General features: G+C 41.4%; 2 long non-coding RNA genes across 20 annotated transcripts in view; one reads left to right on the forward strand and one right to left on the reverse strand.

The window, feature by feature from the left end:
• Positions 1-21049, reverse strand: part of LOC143667142 (uncharacterized) — a 142311-nt gene that overhangs the window by 83939 nt on the left and 37323 nt on the right. The window lies entirely within an intron of this gene.
• LOC143667143 (uncharacterized) lies at positions 1040-20038 on the forward strand. 4 transcript variants are annotated; one of them, XR_013167891.1, is made up of 8 exons: positions 1040-1083; positions 9103-9190; positions 9543-9585; positions 10030-10082; positions 11116-11281; positions 18122-18176; positions 19095-19214; positions 19631-20038. It is a non-coding gene; the product is annotated as an uncharacterized LOC143667143 (long non-coding RNA). The 4 variants fall into 4 exon arrangements; XR_013167888.1 differs by lacking the exon at positions 10030-10082; XR_013167890.1 differs by lacking the exons at positions 10030-10082; positions 19095-19214.

Below are 21049 nucleotides of genomic sequence, written 5' to 3' on the forward strand. Positions count from 1 at the left end.
ATAAACAGCAATATGCTGCAGTGCTCTGTGGTTTCCTCATGGCTTCGAACGTAAGACACATAACTTGCACATGCAATTTTTCAGTTTTTCCCTCAGAGCTAATCTTCGCAGATCATCGGAGATGATAATGATTATCATCCACTCGGGGAGCTCTGGCCTGGCAGAAGGAAACTGCCTATCAGTCCTTGACCCTAGGTTCAGCAAGCCCTGCCCCTGGCCAAGGCAGGGAGGGGCCTTGTGCAGGGGCTGACAGTGGGAGACCTGTCCACCTTTCTGAAAGGAGAAGAGCTCATTCAATGGCTTGATCCACTTCCAGGGTCCCAGGGTGGCAGCGGTTTTATTTCATTGTCCTCCAGAGTGTGAGAGAATAAATGTCTGGTTTTTGAGGTTTTCAAAACTTTTTAACTTTTTATTATGGTAACACATATTTATAATTCAAAATTTCCCATTTTAACCACTTTCAAGTGTACACTTCATTGGTCTTCATTATATTCATAATATTGTGCTATCATCACCAGCATCCATTACCCAGAAACTTTTAAAAATATTTAGTATTTTCTACTTTTTAAAGCTCTTTTGGATTTTTTTTTTTTTGGCTGAAAAAGCAATGCTTAATTGTCTAAACAAAGTAATTCTGAGGTATATAATAGTCTCTCCCCCTTTTTCCCCCAATCCCACCATTGAGTTTGCCATTTTTTGCTACATTTATTTAAATATATATATAAGCATATTCACGTATGGAGAGTTTTTTTCCATAAGGCAGTTCCTAATCATTCGATACTGATAGGCATGTCTCCAGCACCACGAAAACAAACTCACAGAGCCATGATGAATAACCAAGTCCACCTTGTATTGGCTATTGTGTAGCAGTCCCTATTCTAGGCTCCTTAACTGTCTATTTCTTACAGCAAACCTAAGAGATGACTATAAGTTTATTCCCATTTTACAAATGAGAAAACAGTGGCCCAGAGTGATTAAGCAGCTTACCATGTGACCCTGCGATTGGTGAGGTCACAAACCCTAATTGTTTTGTTCCCCAGTCTTACCAGCATCCCTCATGGTGTGTGGCTTGTAGTGACCTCAGTAAGTAGATCTGGGGTGATGCTATGATGTCCAGGTTCATGTGGGTAGTAGGGTTCAATTCCAAGGCCCCTGCCCTTAGCTTTTCCTTTACATTGACATCGTTGAGACAGTGGCACTGGGGAGAGGTTACATAGCTTTACCCTTTGAAAGTTCCCCTTAGCTCATGGGAATTGCAATGAGGCTTCCCTTCCATGCGTGATCAGACTGTGAGGGCTGGTGTCTATCAGGCATGGCAAGTAGAAATCACACCCATGGCAGAATACCTTCATTGCAGTGGTGTCCTCAGTTTTGTTCCAGCTAGATTTCCTGTGAAGATGACTCTTGGTGTGTTCAGAATGTCTACACAGGAAGGCAAGCAGCAAAGCTTTTGTAAAGACTGGCTGTGCTTATACCTTGCTGATTAAGGAGAAACAATCTAAAAAATCAGTGGATGAACATGCACTCAACACTTTGTACCAGGCCCATTCACTAGCAATTTCTTAGTTTCCTCCCTGAACAGTAAAGAAGAATTTGCAGTAGAAGACACAGAAGGTCAGAGGGGTGCAATGATTGTCCACAGCCCACATCATTGCACTCACTGCCAGTCCAGGGCTTCTCCCACTGTTGGCATACTCTATGTCTTACTTAAAATGGCAAGTCTCTGGTTGGCGACCTCACAGGGGTTTCAGATTCTGTTTTCTCTGCCAGTAACTCCAGGCTCTGTCTTTTTACATCTCCACACTAAGGAGCTAAGATAGCATAAGAAAAAAATTAAAGATGCATACATGAGCTGTTTTCTACTATGCTACTGTGAAAATTGCACACACAGACACACACCCACTCTCGCCCTCAAAACGTGTATATTTGTTTTTCTCGTAGCAAAAGCTTTGGAGAAAAATGTAAGATTGATGTCAAAATGACCACCTGAACTCCAGGGAGATGGGGCTGGCTAAATAGACAGTGAGGAGAGGGAGCAGGGTTCCTGAAAGGAGTAGGATAGAGACGAACTTTGTGATTTAAAGCGAGGAGGAGGAACTAAACTTCCTTCTGGGCAGGATGCTGAAGGCAGAGACAAAAAGACATCGGAATGAGGATGCCAGGGATGAGGGGTCCCCTGGGGGAGGACTCACAGGCCCAGTGGGAGGAGCAACGCATGCACGCAAGGCCATCAGAGAAAAGGAGGACCCCTAGCCTCACAGGTGGGCTTGCAGAGAGTTGGGGGTGCAGGTGTGGGGTGGGCAGGCTGCAGCCCCAGGAGTCTGGGCAATGAGGGCAGCAAGGCGGCTTTTCCTGAGACAGTACCAGACAACCACAGCTTTACTATTATTATCACACCAACTTACATCCAGCTATAGCTGCAGGCTGAGAAGGCTGGGAGGAGCAGCACTTCTTGTTATATTTCTTTATACTTGAGTACACGGCTTCAACTCCTCTTACTGAAAAAGATCTTAAGAGCTGGATTTGAATTGAGGGTTTGTATTTGTTTCTGAACTGAGTGATTTTTTTTTGAGGCTTGATGGTGCATTTTTTGGAGCCAACACCCTTTGGCCTTCCTTCCTGCCTTTTTTTCCACTCCTGCCCCACCCTCATCCCCCCAGTACACACATGGACACTTGGGACTTTGGCTACTGGTCTGCATTTCTCAGCCCCCTTCCATCGGCTTTGTCCGCACTGGCTGAGATCAACCAGCCTTAAGGAAGTCCCTCTGCTGTTCCTCCATTTGGCAGCTGGTTAATTGTAAAGAGGAGGGTTGCATTTGAAAGCAGGCATTGCCTTTATCTTATTGTGATGCTGTTCTCTGAATCTCCAGCCACTGCCCTGAATAATCAGTCTTAAAAAGAAAGAAAGAGAAAGAAATGGTTAACCTCTTCATTGGCCTTCTGGATGGGAGCTCCAATGGGCTGTCATGAAAGTTGCTCCATATCGAATGAGATTATACTTCCCTTCATTATCCACCCTTTTCATCCCCATACAGTAGCAGTACTGACATCTTCTGGGATCGCATCAACCAAATCCTGAGTTAGAGATGTTTAAATTCAAAAATCCACACTCCGTTACACCTGTTCTTTCCTGGCTACCACGGTGAATTTCGGAGTTTGGCTATAACTCCTCCTTGAAAATTTATTTTAAAGTAAATGGAGGCTTGTTTTGAAATTGAACAGTTATTTACACATGCACCCCAGACAGTATGGCTGAAAACGAAGGATAGATGCAACAGGATCCCAACTTGAGATTTTCATTTTAGTCCAGTGCATTCAAAGTGATAATCTACATTGTCCCAAGCCAAGCAGTAAGTGACTGCTAGGAGGATTAAAGGATTATTATTATTTTTAATCCACTGGAACTCAAGCCATGGCCCTTCTATCAGAAACATTAATAACTCTAATGGACTGAATTCACATTTCCCTTTCCTTCGAGAGTCTCAAAATGTTTTTGCCACACGTAACTTACCAAATCACAGACCAATTTTCAGAGCTGGAGAGAGTCTTAGAGATCGCTCAGACAACCCCTATATTTAAAGATGAGGACATCTGAGGCCCAGGAAAGTTCAATGACCTGGTCTAGTTCTCACAGCCACTTATTACAAAACAGAACCTCGAACCAGGCTTCTGGATTTTTAGCCTGGTGTGACCTTCCCCACTATGGTCCTGCCACTCAGATTGTGGCCCACAGACTTGCAGGATTGGCATCACCCTGGAGCTCATAAGAAAAGCAGGATCTCGGGCCCTACCCAGGCCTACTGAATCAGAATCTGCTTTTTAACAAGAGCCCCCTTCCCTGCCCCCGTGTTGATGTGTACATTAAAGTCTGAGAAACTCTGCTTTACTCTTCACCACCCCTGTCTCCTAGCCCTGTGTGCTTTGCACTTGAGATCAGAGCCATTTTCTGCACATGCCCAAAAGAGCCCAGTAACAAGTAAAACAACAGTGCGGAAAGAATATCCTCCATGGAAAGAAAAATGGTATGGTGACATCTGGCCCTGGCAATGGAAGTAAAAGATCATAAAAGGAACCTATTCCAAAATGGGATTTTGTGGGGAATTTATGCTGTGCACTTGGAAGAAAGCATCCATACCCTGAGTGAGCTTATAATCAGGTAGGAGAGAAGAACCTAGTGCTCTGGAAGCAAAATGGAGAACCACTGAATTCCAAGCTGGGTTGTAAAGAGTCTAGAACAATATGTACACAGATGTAGAATCAGTATGGGCTGGAGAGCTTAGGAAAAACGTCCATTCCTCTAATTCATCCTCCTCCCTGTTGCCAGAGAGAAATTTCTGAAGTGTAATTTTGACCTATTCTAATCCTTCAGGGACTCAGCCCTACCTTCAGGGTGAAATCCAAACTCCTCTTCTGTATTCTGTCTTCGGCCCCAGCACCCTCTTTCCCCATCACCCCTTCTAACTGCCTCCATGTCAAAGAAATGTTTTGTTGTTTGTAGTGCCCTAACTTGCAATGCCTGTGTTCATCCCTGGGTCTTTGCAAGATTCTTCTTCTGCACGAAATGGCTTTTCCCATCCTATCCCCTCATCTAGTTAATCCTTTCTCATCTTTCTGGTCTCTCACCAGAGGCTACCTCCTCTAGGAAGCATCCTGTGACACATCTTATTTTAGTTTGGGAGCTGCCAGAATGCAATATACCAGAAATAGAATGGCTTTTAAGAAGAGAATTTAATAAGTTGCAAATTTATAGTTCTAAGCCTATAAAAATGTCCAAACTAAGGCATCCAGGTAAAGATACCTTAATGCAAGGAAGCTGATGGGTCAGGAATACTTCTGTCAGCTGGGAAGTCACATGGCTGGCACCTGCTTGTCCCTTGTTCCTGGGCTCCATCGCTTTCAGCCTCTGTTCCTGTGGGGGTTCCTCACTTTGCTTCTCTGGGGCTGGCTTTTTATCTCTTGGCTTCCCTTGGCTCTCTCCCAGCTCTGGCTTGCCTAACATCTCATAGCGATGTCTGCTGGGCTCCAAGCATCTCCAAATAGCCATGTCTCTATTCTCCCAGTGTCAGCAGCTGTGTCAGCTCTGCTTTCTCCAAAATGTTTCCTCTTTTAAAGGACTCCCGTAAACTAATCAAGACCCACCTGGAATGGGTGGGGTCACATCTCAATGTAATCAAAAGGTCACACCCACAATTGGGTGTGTCACATCTCCGTGGAGATAATCTGCAGGATTCAAAAGAACGGCTACCTCTACAAGATTGAATCAGGGTTAAAACATGACTTTTCTGGGGTACATAATATTTTCAAAATGTCATATTCCTCTAATGCTTGCTTAGGCTCCCCCCAGGCACCCCTATCATGCCCTGTGTTATCTTGGTTCTTATGACCCCTGTCCCTGAGGGCAGGGGCTATGTCCTCTCACTGTATCCCCAGCACACTGGCCCCCTGCACATACAATGCACTCAATGAATGTTGAATAAAGATGTAAGAACGAGTTTGTGGGTGAAGGGGATGGAATATGAGCTGGGCTCTGAGAAAAAGAAAGGTTTTAATTGCTACAGTAAGGAGGAAAGGTGGGTATGCTGGCACAGAGACTAAGATGGTGATGGCAGTGAGTGTATGGAGAGCACAACAGTGTCTAGTGAGAAGGCTAAGGAGAATCCAAGTCAGGGATTGAAAAGCCAAGTAAAGATTTGTTTTGCTTTTTTGTTGTTATTCCCATTCACTTAAAAAATATTAAGGTGTGATGTTGGTTGAATTGTGAACCCCAGTTTGGACGTTGTCTTGGTCTGTATTCTAGTGGGTATGAACCCACTGTAAGTCAGATTTCTTCAAGACGTTAGTTCAGTCAAGGGGTGGTCTGGCTAAATCAGGTGAGACTTTAATCCAGATCACAGGAGCCCTTTGTAAACAGCGTGACACTTACAGAGAAGTCATGGAGTGCAGCCAGAAGCCTGAAGTCAAAGAAACATGAAGGACAATGGAGATGACATTGCCATGTGCACTGCCATGTGGAGAAAAACCAAGGACCCAGGCTTGCCAGTCGTCAGCCCCAGAATGCCACACTCTTCTGGGAAGAAAGATCATCTTGCTGATGCCTCCTTTTAGACCTTCTATCATCAAAACTGCCAGTAAATCCCTGTTGTTTAAGCCAATCCATTGGATGGAAATTGTCTCAGCATATGGGAAGCTGAGATGAGGTATAAAGACACATACCTGTAGAGGATAGCTTGCTAAATGTTTGTGTATATACATTCCAAGGAACCAACATCCAGATCCAGATATAAAACATGCCCAGCGCCCAGAAAGAAGTTGAATTTGATAACAGTAACTATTAGAAGTCATTCTTGGTTCCTAAGCAGGAGACTCACCATGGCAAAAAGGATTTTTTAAGAAGATTATCAAGGGACTTGCATAGATTAGGCTACAATGAACTGGTCATGGGGATGACAGAGGTTGAAGAGGGGGCAAAAGAGGCAATGACAAGGAATCAGCGAGAGGGTGGTGGCAAAAAGATCTAAAAGGGCCTTTTAAAGGAATGGAAAAATATCAAGGGTGAACAAGAGGGAAGAATCAAAGAGGACTCAGAAGAATCCTAGAGGAATTAATTTAGGAGACTGAAGTGAGGATGTATTGATGACAAATAATGGCTATTTGGGGGAGAAGAAATATTTGGAACAGGAAGTGATGAGTGCTGCTTGGGACATGGGTTTGAAATGATGACAGCATATTCAAGGGAATATGACATGTCCAGAGGACAGTGAGAACAGGACTGCAGATGTGCCTGTGGTTGGAGAATTGGACTGTGCATGGTGAGGAGGTAGAAAGAGAAATAACAAAACAAAATGATAATAGCAGCCAATATGTCCCTGAGTCCTTATTAGCAGGCAGGGATCACGCTAAAGGCATTTGCATAGATTATCTGATTTAAGCCTCACAACAGTAGAAGGAATATTCTGCCCTTACCGCCCATTTCACCGAGGAGGAAACTGAGGCAGGAGACTAGGTAATTTGCCTCATTGCAGCTGGCAAGTTGCAGATCAGGTTTTCGACCCAGATACACTGACACCGCGTCACCCAAGTCAGTGTACTCAGGAGAGAGAAGAGTCAGCAGAAGAGGAAAACAATCTGTGCTTGGTTTTCTCTCACGATCTCAAAATAAACTAGCCCAGTGCGACTCTCTTCCACTGTTTTAAACTCCCCAAGCTATGGGGATGATGTTTGCAGAAGTGAGCAAGCCTTTGCCTTGAAGGCTCCTCCTGATTCACCTCCAGCTCTTGCGTGTTAATGAAGGATGCCACCTTCCCTCTGTTCTGCTGCCTGGGGAGTTTGGATCTGCTGCCTGTCTTCATGATTGTGCGTTCTTAAGGGCGGTAGATCTATTAGCAGTTGTTCCAAATACTTATAGATGTGCACTTTTTACACCTTTCCTTTTCCTCGGCCCTTGAGTCCAAGCTCCATCCCCGCACTCAGTGTTCCCTCTCAGGCAGCTCAGGTTTCTGCCTCTGCCTGGCATGTGGCTCCCCAGCATGGCTCATGGACGCTTCTGGCTCCCCAAATTCCCCCAGGTCTGAGGACAGGGGTGAGGACAAGATTACATTTCTACAAAAGTACATCCATGGATAGTTTGCAATTTCAGAGATGTCCATAAGCCTGAAGAAATATCTTATACTGAAGCAAATAAAAGACACTGACAGGTGCAAAACTTGGAAGTATCAGAATTTAGCCAAAAGTGGCTCCGGTCTTTCTCTGAAAACAGTCTTGTTTCTTGTTCTTTTGTGCTCCAGGTCCATTTCTCTCTTAATTTTTCCCCCTTCTTTCAGTTAATTGTGCATTTATAAGCTAGCACCTCATGTGCACCCAGCAAATGTGCAAACTGTTTCATAATGAAGGAGATTTCTACCCCCTGAAACCTGGCATGTGCGGCTAAAAATGTGGCTTGTTCAGTGTTTGGATGGAGCATGTGGTTAAAGGGCCCAAGCCTGGCTCATGGTTGCCAGATGGAACAATGCACACAGCTTCCAGCCATCATGTTTGAACCCTTGCATTGCCATTATCATGTTATCATATTTATTTTTGATCAAGAAAAATCCCTTCCTTTTAGTGATGCAGCAGGATTCTTTGGAAAGGCAGAAAAGGGCCATCTGGGGGAACAATGCTAAATTTAGAAACACTTTGGATTCTTGACTTTTTGTTGTTGTTTATTCCCCAAGTCATCTGAGAAGCATTTCTTGCTCCGTAGCAGGTGCTGGCTGTTCACAACACAGCCTAATTAATCACTGTAGCTGTCTATAGGTATGACTTGAGTATGGGATGTTAATAATCATACACACATACATACAAAGCAAAGAAAGAAAAAAACAATATTTTTCAAAGCTCTCTTCAACAAGTAATCACAGGACAGATCCCAGAGTTTGTCATGGGCCACCATACCATCATCTCAGATTTTTCCTTCTAGCTGCTCCAGAACATTGAAGGCTAGAAGGAATATATATATTTTTTATCATCACTTTTTTTCCTTTTTGTGAAAAATAACATAGATATTAAGAAACAATAAATTTCAAAGCATAGCACAACAATTAGTTGCAGAACGGATTTCAGAGTTTGGATGGGTTACGATTCCATAATTTAGGTTTTTACTCCTAGCTGCTCTAAATACTGGACACTAAAGGAAATATCAATACAATGATTCAGCAATCATACTCATTGGTTAAACCCTATCTCTCTTGTATAACTCCATCATCCCCTTTGATTTTTCTATCCCACTCTCTTTAGTGGAATTTGGGCTATGGCCATTCTAAATTTTTAAGGTTGGAAGGGGCTGTCAATAATATGGGGTAGGGAGGTGGAACTAGCTGATGTTCTGGAGAGGCTGGACCCTCTAGGTTTCAGGATTTGCCTGGTCCAGGGACCCATCTGGAGGTTGTAGGTTTCTGGAAAGTTACCGTAGTACATGGAATGTTTGTAGAATCTTATATATTGCCCTAGGTGTTCTTTAGGATTGGTTGGAATGACAACCTTACTATTAACAAAAAGTTAAAAAACATATATATTAAGCTTTATGATTCACAAATTAATGTTTCCTTGTTTAATTTTATTTTAGATTCTCCCAATGATCCTTTGAGGGAGGCAAAGTAGACACTGGTATTCTCATTTTCTATACAAGGAAATTTGAAACACAGATGGGTGAGGTATGTTTCTAAATAATACATAGTTGGAGGAATATAGCCTTGCAGGCCAAATTTGCCAAAAGATTGCCAGAAGAATGAGCAGCATCTCAAGAGTTATGATATAGCTATAGGCATTTGAGTGCTTTATCTATACCCTGTAACTATCTAAGTACTCAAGTAAAATATCTTAAGACCCAGTTGTTCCCAATCTAATAGAAGAGATCAACTGAGACACTGTCCAACATCTGGTCTCTGAAGGGTCCAAATTGAGTCATCAATTTGAGAAGGAGGTTGTCTGATAAGGTTTGGTTTCAACACTAAAATTCCTCTAACTTTCAGAACATGATACCAGACCTTTTTCTGCCCTGTTTAGGTAATGGAATAACTGGATTGAATGCATTCCTTCCATGAAAAATGTGAGTGAAACATTTCCTTTGTTCATGTAAATAATTCGTGTTAACGTTTGTATAGTACCTTAGGGTTTGCCAAAGCATATTCACTTATAATATTTGATTCTGTCATAGGCCCTGTGAGACAGGTTAGGTTCATTGTAATATTCTCATTTTTCCAGACAAAGAAACCAAGGTACAGTTAATAGGAAAATATTAAAGTATTTATGGTGTGCCCTTTTTCTGGGGTGCACTACACTAAGTGTTAGGGGTATAGTAATAAGACGTTAGATGTATATAGTCTACAATGGGGAATAGACAATCAAATAATCACACCATTGTGGCATTGCTTTCATCCATATATTGCATCAAAACATTGTATGTCATGTGTTTTAAATAAGTCTTTTTTTTATGAAAAAGAAACCATATATTACTCTGTAAATGTATAATATGGGGATTTACCCTTGTCAGGGAGAAAGAGCATGGCTTTCCTGGGGAAGCAAACTAATGAGAGGAGACAAGAGGTGAGTAAATGGAAAGGGAAGGGATCAGTGTTCCAGGCAGAGGGAAGAGCAGTCTCCAGGAAGACTGTTTAAAGTTAGACTGAGCTAGAATAGAATCAGTTGAGGTGTGTAAATCAGATCACATTTTAAGTGCTCTGAGAAGCTATTTAAAAAAAAAAAAAGAAAGAAAAGGGGAAAAAACTCCAGCAGGCAATTTTCAGTTCAGTGAGAAGTCCTTTTGTAAAAGGCACAAATGTCCCCAGATTTATCCCTTCTTAATCACCTAAACGTTTTTGCTATCAGGTTTCCACAAGCCTCTAGGTACATTTGTGCCTAATAACGCTGTTTGCAGTAAAGAAATGTTTGAGATGCTCTGATAAAGATTAATGCTTGGCTTCATCTTTCAAATCTTTCTTATACTGTATTTGGCTTTAAAAAGTGCTTTTTCCTTTGCACTTTGGCTTCTGAAATCATCTTTGCAAAGTCACTGTAGGCAGTAATCAGTGGAGAAGATGAGTTATTATCAGGAGCAAGGTATCACATGCATTCGAAATTCCCCTTTTAGTTAAGAACATAGTCTGGAAACTGACAGCAGATGTGTACCAGGTGAGCAGCTTTGTGTCTGTGCTCTAGTTTGGGGAAAGGCATTCCAGTAGGCAATGTGAGGCCTCTATTTCTGTTCTTGTTGGCTTCCTCTCCCAAAGCCGACTGGCACTGTGGCCTCTATTTACAGTTACCACTTCCTCCTCTTCAGAAAGACGAGCTGTCCAAGTTAATCCATTAGTTAGCCTTCTGCAATTACACAAAACACATGGTGCTCCATGCTTCATTAGTATGGACAAGGTGTCCCAGGTGTCCCAGTCGCTGTGTCCCCTGAATAGAGCATGCTGTGGTGGCTGCTCCCAAATAAATGCCTTCCACTCTGCACCTTTCCTAACATACATCCTCAGTCCAGGGCCTTTCTCCCTACTCAGTGCACCTGGACACCACCTTCTGATCTCCTGCCAACAGCCACTTCTGTGTTGATGAATACTTCTGTCTCACTTTGTGCCAGGCCAAACCAAGCTGGGCTTTCCTCCTCCAGTGTTTGCTACTTATCCAGAAGAGCAAGAGCTGTGCAGCTTGGCAGATCTTTCAGCCCAAGGCCAGCCCAAGAATTGAGATGATTAAGGAGGGAATGATGAATGAAGGATTTACATGTGAAAAAATACTTCTTTGGGGTATGTATTGATCTACCAGCTGAAGTCTTTTTCTATCTGGAATCTAAATTTAACATTTCAAATGGAAGCTAATTCTTGAATAGCTCATGCAGTTTGAGACCTGGCAGTAATGTCAGATGGAATCTAGGGCATTACCTACATGAGGAAACTGAGACTCAAAACATTGAAGTGACTTCTCTAAAACAACTCCAAGGGTCAATGGTAAAGCCAGGACTAGAACTCAGGTCTGAAGCTCAGGTCATTATTCCAGGCTGCAGTAGTCTCCAGTGGGCCCAGGAAATGTCAGTGAGCTGACGTTGTAGCTCTGCCAGCTATAAAGGACAGGCTTGGGGCACACTGGTCTAATCTAGACCTTGGCTCCAAAGGGGGCAAAAGAAAGAAGATGGACAGAAGAAGGCATGGTGCCTGGGGAGAGGGTACCAATTTTTCAGGGATTAACCAAGGAGTCCCTACTGTCATCCTTATGTTCTTGGGGGTGGAGGAAGCCACAAGATGGTGCCTCAAATGCATAGTCTCCTTTTGGAGAGGTATCTTTCTTAAGAAGCATTTTCATTTTGGGATTTACTACTCCATGAAAGGAAGACTTTGAGGATAGAAAATGAAGCTCCACCAAGTAAGCTCTGGCAGTCAGAGACAATACGGGTGGCATCCTCTCTTAATGGGCAATCCAGGAATAGGAGCTGGAGAAAAGGCAAATGGGCTGGAAGTGTAGGAGGCTGTGGCCATCCATAGAATTTGAGATGTCCAGATTCCCCAATTAAAATATGGACCTTCCTGGAAGCACTAACCTCCCCTTCTCAGTGATTGCCTAAGCATGCATTGTCACCACACGGTTCCTTGCCTGCCAACCACATGGAGGGAGAAAGAGGATGTTATGGCCAAGGCTGGGCAAAGATCCACTCTCCTTGCCTTGTATAGCTCAGGCCATGGACATGGAGTGGTAATCCATGGAAAACAGAGCATCACTTCATCTTTCCATTCTCAACAAAGGCTCTTGGATCCCCTTGTAAATGGGAGAAGACCCACAGAAGAGAATCACTGGGAGCCCAGTCACACAATGAAGAGTCATGGATTGGTGCCTACCAAGGGCCAAGTACCATGTTAGGCACCAGGCTACAAAGATGAGCATACCATGGCTGTGCCGCTGAGAGATCACAATCTAGAGCAGAAGACACATGCCGGCACAGCTAACTAGTGAGATAGGATAAGGGCTAAACAAGAGGAAAGGAAATGAACTAAAATTTGTTACAAACCTACTATGATCCAGGAACTTTAATCCATTCCTTCATTAATTCATTCAGCAGACATTTATTAAAAGTCTACAGGAATTCTGCTAAGAGTACAAAGATGAATAGAAAAGATCTTTGCCCTTGAAGTAATCACATACTACAAGGGAGACACAACTGGGTAAACAAAAAGCAAAATGTTAGTTGCTATTACAGAAGTCTGGCAGACACAGAGGATATTCAAAAGTGTCATTTCTTAAAAGCATCCCACAGTGAGTGTTGAGTTATACACCAAACGTACATACTGTATGATTTCCATTTATATCAAGCTCTAGAACAAGCAAAACTAATCAGCTTTGAAAAAAAATTGAACAGCGGCCTCCTCAGGGGAGTGGTAGCTGGAACTGACTAGGAACAGACATGAAGGGACTTCCTTGAGTGATGGTAAAATTCTATGTCTTGAAAGGGGATTGGTTACACAGGCAGATAAATTTGCCACAACACATGAAATGGAAAGATACAGCAAATGCTGCAAAATGTTCAAAGTTGGTGGATCTAGGTATCTGACTAGGAGCTATGTTGGAGTTCTCTGTATGGATTTTGTATTATTTTGGTAATTGTCTTGTAAGTCTGAAGTTATTTCAAAATAAAATGTTTATTTAAAAAAGAAAAATCATTGTTCTAGTTTGCTAGCTGCCGGAATGCAATATACCAGAAACAGACTGCTTCTTAAAAAGGGGGAATTTAATAAGTTGCTAGCTTACAGGTCTAAGGCTGAGAAAATATCCCAATTAAAGCAAGTCTATAGAAATGTCCAAATTAAGGTACCAACAAGAGGTTACCTTCATTCAAGAAAGGCTGATGAAGTTCAGGGTTTCTCTCTCAACTGGAAAGGCACATGGCAAACCTGGAGATGTCTGATACCTTCCTCTCCAAGCCTCTTGTTTCACAATGCTCCCTGGGAGGTGTTTTTCTTCTCCATCTCCAAAGGTCTCTGGCTGGTGGGCTCCGTGCTTCTAGTGGCTATGTTCTCATCATTCTCCAAACTGCCTCCTCTTTAGGGGAGTCCAGTAAACTAATCCCACCTGGAATGGGTGGAGTCACAGCTCCCTCTAATCCAAGTTAATACCCACAGTTGGGTGAGTCACATCGCTACAGAGATAACCTAATCAAGTTTCCAACCTATAGTACTGAATAGGGATTAGAAGAAACTGCTCTTTACAAAATGGGATTAGGATTAAAACATGGCTTTTCTAGGGTACATAAATCCTTTCAAAACGGCACAGTCATCAAATGGTATACTTAAGATTTGTGCATTTCATTGTAAATTTTACCGAAAAAAAAAAACTAATCAAATATTGAACTCTAGATAATGATATATACATGGTGAAGTATTCTGGGGTAGGTGCATTGATATCTGCAATTTACTTTAAAATTCATAAAAAAATAAGATGGATGGGTAGGTATGTGGATAGATAGATGACAGAGGAATGCATAGATAGACAAACAGTGACATGTTAAAGCAAATATAGTAGAATGACCATTGTAGAATCTAGGTAATGGGTGTGCAGGTGTATATTGTATATTTTTTTCAATAATGCCTTGAAAGTTAAATAGGTGTTCCTCAGGTGAACAAAATGAGAAAGGGCTAACTTAACACCATTTTCCATTTTCCAACCCTCAACTGCCTTTACCCCCTCATTTATAGAGCCTGAAACAGCTGATGGTTTCCTTACCTCCCTTGCTGTAAGGCTGGCCATGTGTCACAGGTGTGGCCAATCAGGCATTAACGGCACTCTGCTGGTGCTTCTGGGAAAACTTTTGCTTAGTTGGTACCGCCCCTTCCTGACTTGAATGCAAATGTGATATCTGGAGCTGCAGCAGTCCCTTGCAACTATGAAGGAAAATATGAAAGAATCGGACTCCAGCCTTAGCATTATGGAGCTGCAGAATCAGTGCCAGAAGGTGCCCATCTCCAGATTTCTTGTTGTGCGAGAAAAATAAATCCTGGTTCTAGCCGCTGTTCATCAAGAAGTTTCCTGTTACCTGCAGCTAGAATGTTCTGAACATATACAACAACACTGATATTCAGGTAATTGCAAGCAATTTGATGGCTGGAACCAGAGTTGGGAGGGAAATGTGGAGGATGAAGTAGCTGTAGAGTTAGAAGAGGCCAGACCCTGGAGGACTTTTTGTACACTACCAGGGACTTTGGATTTTCTGAAGGCAGTAGAACATGAGGGACAACATGAGATTGCATTTTTGAAGTGCGTTCCCCAAACTTTTATGAAGATCAGAATCATCTGGGGTTAAAAATACAGGTTTCCAAGCCCCAAATCCCAAGAATCTGATTGTAAGAGATACTGTCAGTGCTCCATGCACTTCTGGTCCTTTACCTGCAGCTTTGGTGGTCAGTTCCCACACACACTGACAGTTTCCTATCTCAATAGCCCGCGGCTCTCTGCCTGAGGGTTTTCTCTCGTCACAGAAGTATGTTCTGTACCCACAAAAGTCAGAACAGAAGTGTCAAGAACTTAATGCCTCCAAAAGCAGCCTGCAACTAATGAGGAACAAGAGCAGGTGAATAAACACGCCAGATTCCTTGCCTATAGGATAATTCTGCGGCATTTGCCTGCGTAGTTCAGCGGTTCCCTTAATGTTGAGCCCATCTGCCCACAGTAATAACCTTCTATTAATATATCATTCATTGTCTTCTTTCCATCCCTGTCTCTCTTCCTCACTCCCTTCCCTACTATTGGGATCACTTCTCAAATAAATAGTTTAAACCCAAATCCTTATCTCAGTATAGCGTAACTTAGTGTAACAAAGATATTGTTCAGAAAGTCTGAGGTGGGCTCACGAATCTGTATTTTATCACTTCTCACCTACTAGGGTGGCTATAAATTTTTAAAAAATGGAAAATAAGTATTGAGGATGTGAAGGAACTGGAACCCTTGCACATTACTGGTGGGAATGTAAAATGGTGCAGCTGCTGTGGAAAATAGTCTGGTAGTTCCTCAAAAAGTTAAACATAGAATTATTGTATAACTCAGCAAATTCCACTCCTAGGAATATATATCCCAAAGAACTGAAAACGTGAACTCAAACAGATACTTGTCCTTTAATGTCCATAGCAGCATTATTCACAATAGTCAAAATGTGGAAACAACCCGTGTCCATCAACAAATTAATGAATAAACAAAATGTGATATATCCATTCAATTAAATCTTATTTATATAAAAAGGAATGAGGTTCTGATACATGCTATAGCATGGATGAACCTTGAAAACTGTATGCTAGATGAAATAGGCTAGACACAAAAGGACAAATATTGCATGACTCTACTTATATGAAATATCTTAAATAAGCAAATTCCTAGAGACCAAAAGTAGATTAGAAGTTACTAGAGGCTAGAGGGGTGGGAGGCAGATGGGAAGTTATCACTTAATGGTTTCACAGTTTCTATTTGGGGTGATAAACATGTTTTGGAAGTGGTTACACAACACTGTGAATGTAACTAATGCCACTGAATTGTTCACTTAAAAATGGTTAAAATGCCAAATTTTATATATATTTTAACATAATAAAAAAGAGGAATCTGTATTTTAACCATTGCTCAAAGACAATTTTTATTCAGGTTTTAGAAAGATCACTCTGATAGCAATGGAGGCTAAAGAAACCAATAATAATGGTGACCACTTACTCTGTGCCACATGACTTATATTAACTCATATATTTCTCAGAAAAACCACATGTGGCTGCTGCTTCTGTGTATTCCATTTTACAGATGAGGAAACTGAGACACAGACAGCTTCCATGACTTTCTAGGTCCCCATACCCATCATGTGATGGAGCCAGGTTTCAAACCCAGACAGTCTGGCTTTGCAATACTGGCAAACTGCTGAGTGGCTGGCTGGAGGCAGCTACAACAGTCCAGTCAAGACATGTGTCAAGGTAAATACAAGCAGATTTAATAATGATGAAGGAATGGAACTGCTCTTATGGTTGTAGGCAAAAGAGAACCTGGTGACGGATTGGATGGAGAAGAATGTCAAGACGGGAAAGACGTCTTAAACTCTTAGTTTTTGAGTTTAGGTAAAATGGTGATGATATACCCCGAGACAAGGAATTCAAGAGGAAGAGGCAGTTGGAGGGAGAGGAAAACGATGAGTTCAACTTTGGATGTGTTGAATCCAGTGGGCAATGTCTGGGAAGCAGGTGGGTGTATACCATGGGTCTGGAGCTCAGGAACAATGCTGAATTGGAGATAGATACTTAGGGAGAGTCCATTGGCATTGGCTCCTGGGGCAGTGGAAGAGTCACCTAGGGAGTATGTGCAGAGGGAGAAGAGAAAAGCCTAGGACAGAAGACCATGGTACTTTCAGAAGAGTATTTGAGGGAGAAAAGTACGTAGAATAACAAAGAGAACTGGAAGAAAGAGGTGTGTTAACGCCAAAAGAGGAAAGAGTTTTGGGAAGAAGGAAGTGGTCAGCAGTTTCAGCAGGGAGTTCAAGGACCAAACAGAAAATCCACTGGATTTGCCAGTTGTTATGGATTGAATTGCGTCCCCCAAAAAGATATGTTCAAATCCCAACTCCCAGTCCAGTGAATGGTTTCCTATTTGGAAATAAGATCTTTGAAGATGTTATTAAGACGAGGTCAAACTGGATTTAGGCCAGCAAGCCACCATCACAACCCTGCAGATTTCAGAGGAAGCACAGCTCTGCTGATATCTTGAGTTTTAGACTTCTAGCCTCCAAAACTATGAGACAATAAATCTCTGCTGTTTTAAGCCACCCAGTTTTGTGTATTTTGTTAGGCAACCCTAGCAAACAAAGACACTACTTAATGGAATAGGGTTGCAAAAGATTGAAGATTGAAAAGGATTTGAAAAAGTTGAAGCAGTGATGGTGACATTTTTGGGAAGATTTTCCATGTAAGAGGACAAAACAGCTGTGACCCACACCTTTCAAGTTGTGCTGTCAAGGAAACAGTTTGGAAGGATACGAATTGACAGAAATGTGTGGTTACCTCTTGGAGATGAAGAGAAAGATGGGACAAGAGGAATTATCAAATCTTTTCACTTGCATGCGTTCCTCATAAAGCCATACGGGCTTTATTTTGGACCTGGTTATGAGTCCGCTACCTAAGTATATATGTATGTGGACTCAACCTTAGTCCTACTTTCACAAATAACTTTCCTGGTTGACACTGTCAAACACACTGGTAATTTAGAGCTAAATTTTCTTCAATGACAAGCAGATTTTTCAGCTGAGTTGAGATCAAGAGATATATCAAATTCTCCAATGAATTCAGGTAGTCTATGAGAAGTTTCCAAACATAAGCATTTTCAAAGACAAGCTGTAACAGCTAGGGCCCAAATCAGCTTGTTTTGAAAATGATAATGAGGAAACCCCACAACATAAATCAGTAAAAATAAATAAAGAATCCTACCTGTAAACACTCAGAATAACATACTTCACACCTAAATGTATTAATTCTTAGAATGTATTTCTTTTTAGTTGGTTTCAAACTGAAGAATTTGTCTTATCCTGAAAAAGAAGGGGGGAATTAGATTTTATCAGCTGAAGCAATGATTCTGATTGTGTTTAGGGCTCAGGTGACAACTGTCTCCTCATGCTTTGAAATTCCCTTAACAGGAAAAGAGGTAGGTGAAATATTTTGACCTCATCTTAGGATCTGGAGAGGGGGCGCTGGTGAGTAAGGAGAGGACATTAAAGGAGGTAGAGTAGAAGGGTGTTGGGTTACTGTAAGCCTCTTGAGGGCCAGGTGCCTCTGGCCTCCTTAGAAAACCCAGGAAAGTGATCAAAGCAGGAAAGAAAGTGCACATGATTCCAAGCTATGGTTTATAGATTAAAAAACAACACTTAGGGGATGCAAAGGTAGTTCAGTGGTAGAATTCTTGCCTGCCATGCGGGAGACCTGGGTTCAATCCCCAGGCCATGCATTTCCCAAACAAGCAAACAAAAGCAAACAAAAATCCAACAAATGGTGCTGAAATAAGGGGATACTCACATGGAAAAAGAATGAAATGTGACCCCCATACAGCATACAAAAAAAGCATCACTTAAAGAAGTTTCCAGCTGCAATTCTATAGGTAAATTATTCCCAACAAAGAAGACTTTTCAACTTGCCCTGAAATATTAGCACCTACTAGTAAGCAGCCAGACATGTACCTTTTCCCGCACCTTCAGTGACCCCAGCATGGCAGTCTGCAGGGCTGCCTACCTCTCTGCCTTTGTTAGAAGGAATCACAGTGCCTTAACCTGCTAATGGTGTGAGGCATTTAGGTTAGGGATGCCTCCCATCCATATCTTCAAGAGGGAGATGACTCTCTTCAACCCTGCCTGTTAATATAATGTTACTTGGTGTTCTGGGGAAATGAAGATGCGAGCTGTCAGAAAGTATGCGTGGGCTATGGGTAAAGCTGCTGACTGATAGAGGATAGAAGAATGCAAAAATACTATACCAGATCAGCTTTTCTTTAATCCTAATGGAAGAGAACTAGGGAAGGTCTACTTTTCTAGGCCTTGGATTAGTGTTCACTTGGTGTGTTTTTCTGTAGCTGAAAAGCGAGTTTTCACCCCGAGGAAGCCGGCAATGTCACCTGAAAGTCTCCTGGGAAAGGCTTAGGAAGAGGATGGTTTGACATATAAGGAAAATAAGGAAAAATTTCACTAATTCTGTGAGTTACAAAGGCAAAAGCTACTTTATTCACGGAATCATTTTTATTGCTCACTAACCACAAACATCGCTCTAAGAGCCTACCATGTGCTAGCAGCTTCTCTGGGTAATAGAAGGATCCTAAGAGGTCAAGGGGACGGTTTTAGCTCTGGGGAAATTCACAGTTTAGTTGAAAAGAAATAACATAAACCTAAAATATATGTACAGTACGAACTGGCATATGCTACATGGAAAATGACAACAGTTTGGGTCATTACTATTATTACAAGGGCTCACATAGAAATCTCTTAAATATAAGAGGCATCCCCTTCCTTAGGATTCTTTATTAGTGGAGGATTACCAAGAAGGTAGGAATGTAATTGCTTGCAGTGATTTTGATGTTTGCACATAAATGCATAATGATATTATTGATCCTAGATGCAAACTATAAGCAGAAGCTGTTGTGAAACCTGCTGGGAGTTCACACCTGGCAGCCTTGTTTCCCTATTCATCAAGGAGCCATGGAAAGAACCTAAATGTACCTACAACTCCGGGGTGTGTCAGTGACCTGGGGTGCTTACCAAATGGAATTAATGGTTCTACAAGATCAAGAAAAGTTTGAGTGACAGTAGGCAGCAGTATCAAATGGAAAGGAGATTGCTCTTTTTATCTCCAGTCATCAAAGTGCTTCACAAATCAATATTAGAAGCTGCATTTTACAAATTATACCATCATGGGAGATCATCTGTGAATCAGCATGAAGGAAAAAATGAAAAGCTTATCTTTTTTTTTTAAGAAACCTATTCGTTGTGACATTCAGAAGCTTGTATTTGGCCCTAAATAAATATCCACATTAAAGCAATGAATACTCTATTTACTGTTGATATAAGAACAAAGCCAGGTTTTTAACAAAAGTTTTGATTAAAGTGGTCTTAAAACACTGAAAATAACAGCGATATCTCTCGGAAAATAATGAGTATCTTCCTGTTAACTGTCGAATTGTTTACTCCCATAACTGAATAATAACAGCACATCAAAGCCAGCAGTGGTAATTAAATGATTTGTGAACATAGGTTAACAAATTAGTGCCTCATGATGTGTAATTGTCTAATTAGGGTAAAAATGCTATTCTTACCTAAAAGACTGACAAGAGAGGAAAACAAGAAAGAATAGGTAAAAAGCATCTTGCAAAAGATTAGAATGCTTGTAATAATGCCATTTTTCTGCTTACGACTCGAGAGAGGCTACAAGTGTCTTTCACATCTTGCATGTCCAAGTTATACACACTAGTTCAACTATTGACAGGCAAGAGGAGAATAACAAACCAAACAACTGTGGATTTGTTATGTTTTGAGGTTGAACGGGGAGTTGTCTATATGACCTCAAATAAATGAATTGATTGTAGTTTCATATGATAACCACCAGCCTTCCCAGGACTGTGAAGGCATCTGAAGAAAAATTCCTTTGAATTCCACTTTAATCCATGTAAGAACCAGATTTAAAAAAAAAAAAAAAAGAAAAACTCAGAGGAAATAATGAGTATTCAGCCCTCACATTAATTGTTAATCTTTTGCTATATATCACCTATTTATTCAATATATATTTACTAGACACCTACTATATGCCATGCATGGAATTTTTGAGGGACATGAAGATACATAAAACATGGATCTTTTCTCAGAGTTTCCTTTTTAATCAGAGAAATCAGCTATAATTCTTTATATTACATATAGCATATAATTATACTACAAAATGTTTATATATTGTTTATATTTAATAATATTAAATAAGTTACATATATGTTCTGTTCTAAGTAACATATATAGCTATTTTATAAATAACCAATAATAACTATTA

Source organism: Tamandua tetradactyla, chromosome 23 (assembly GCF_023851605.1).
Source record: "Tamandua tetradactyla isolate mTamTet1 chromosome 23, mTamTet1.pri, whole genome shotgun sequence".
Classification (NCBI taxonomy): Eukaryota; Metazoa; Chordata; class Mammalia; order Pilosa; family Myrmecophagidae; genus Tamandua; species Tamandua tetradactyla.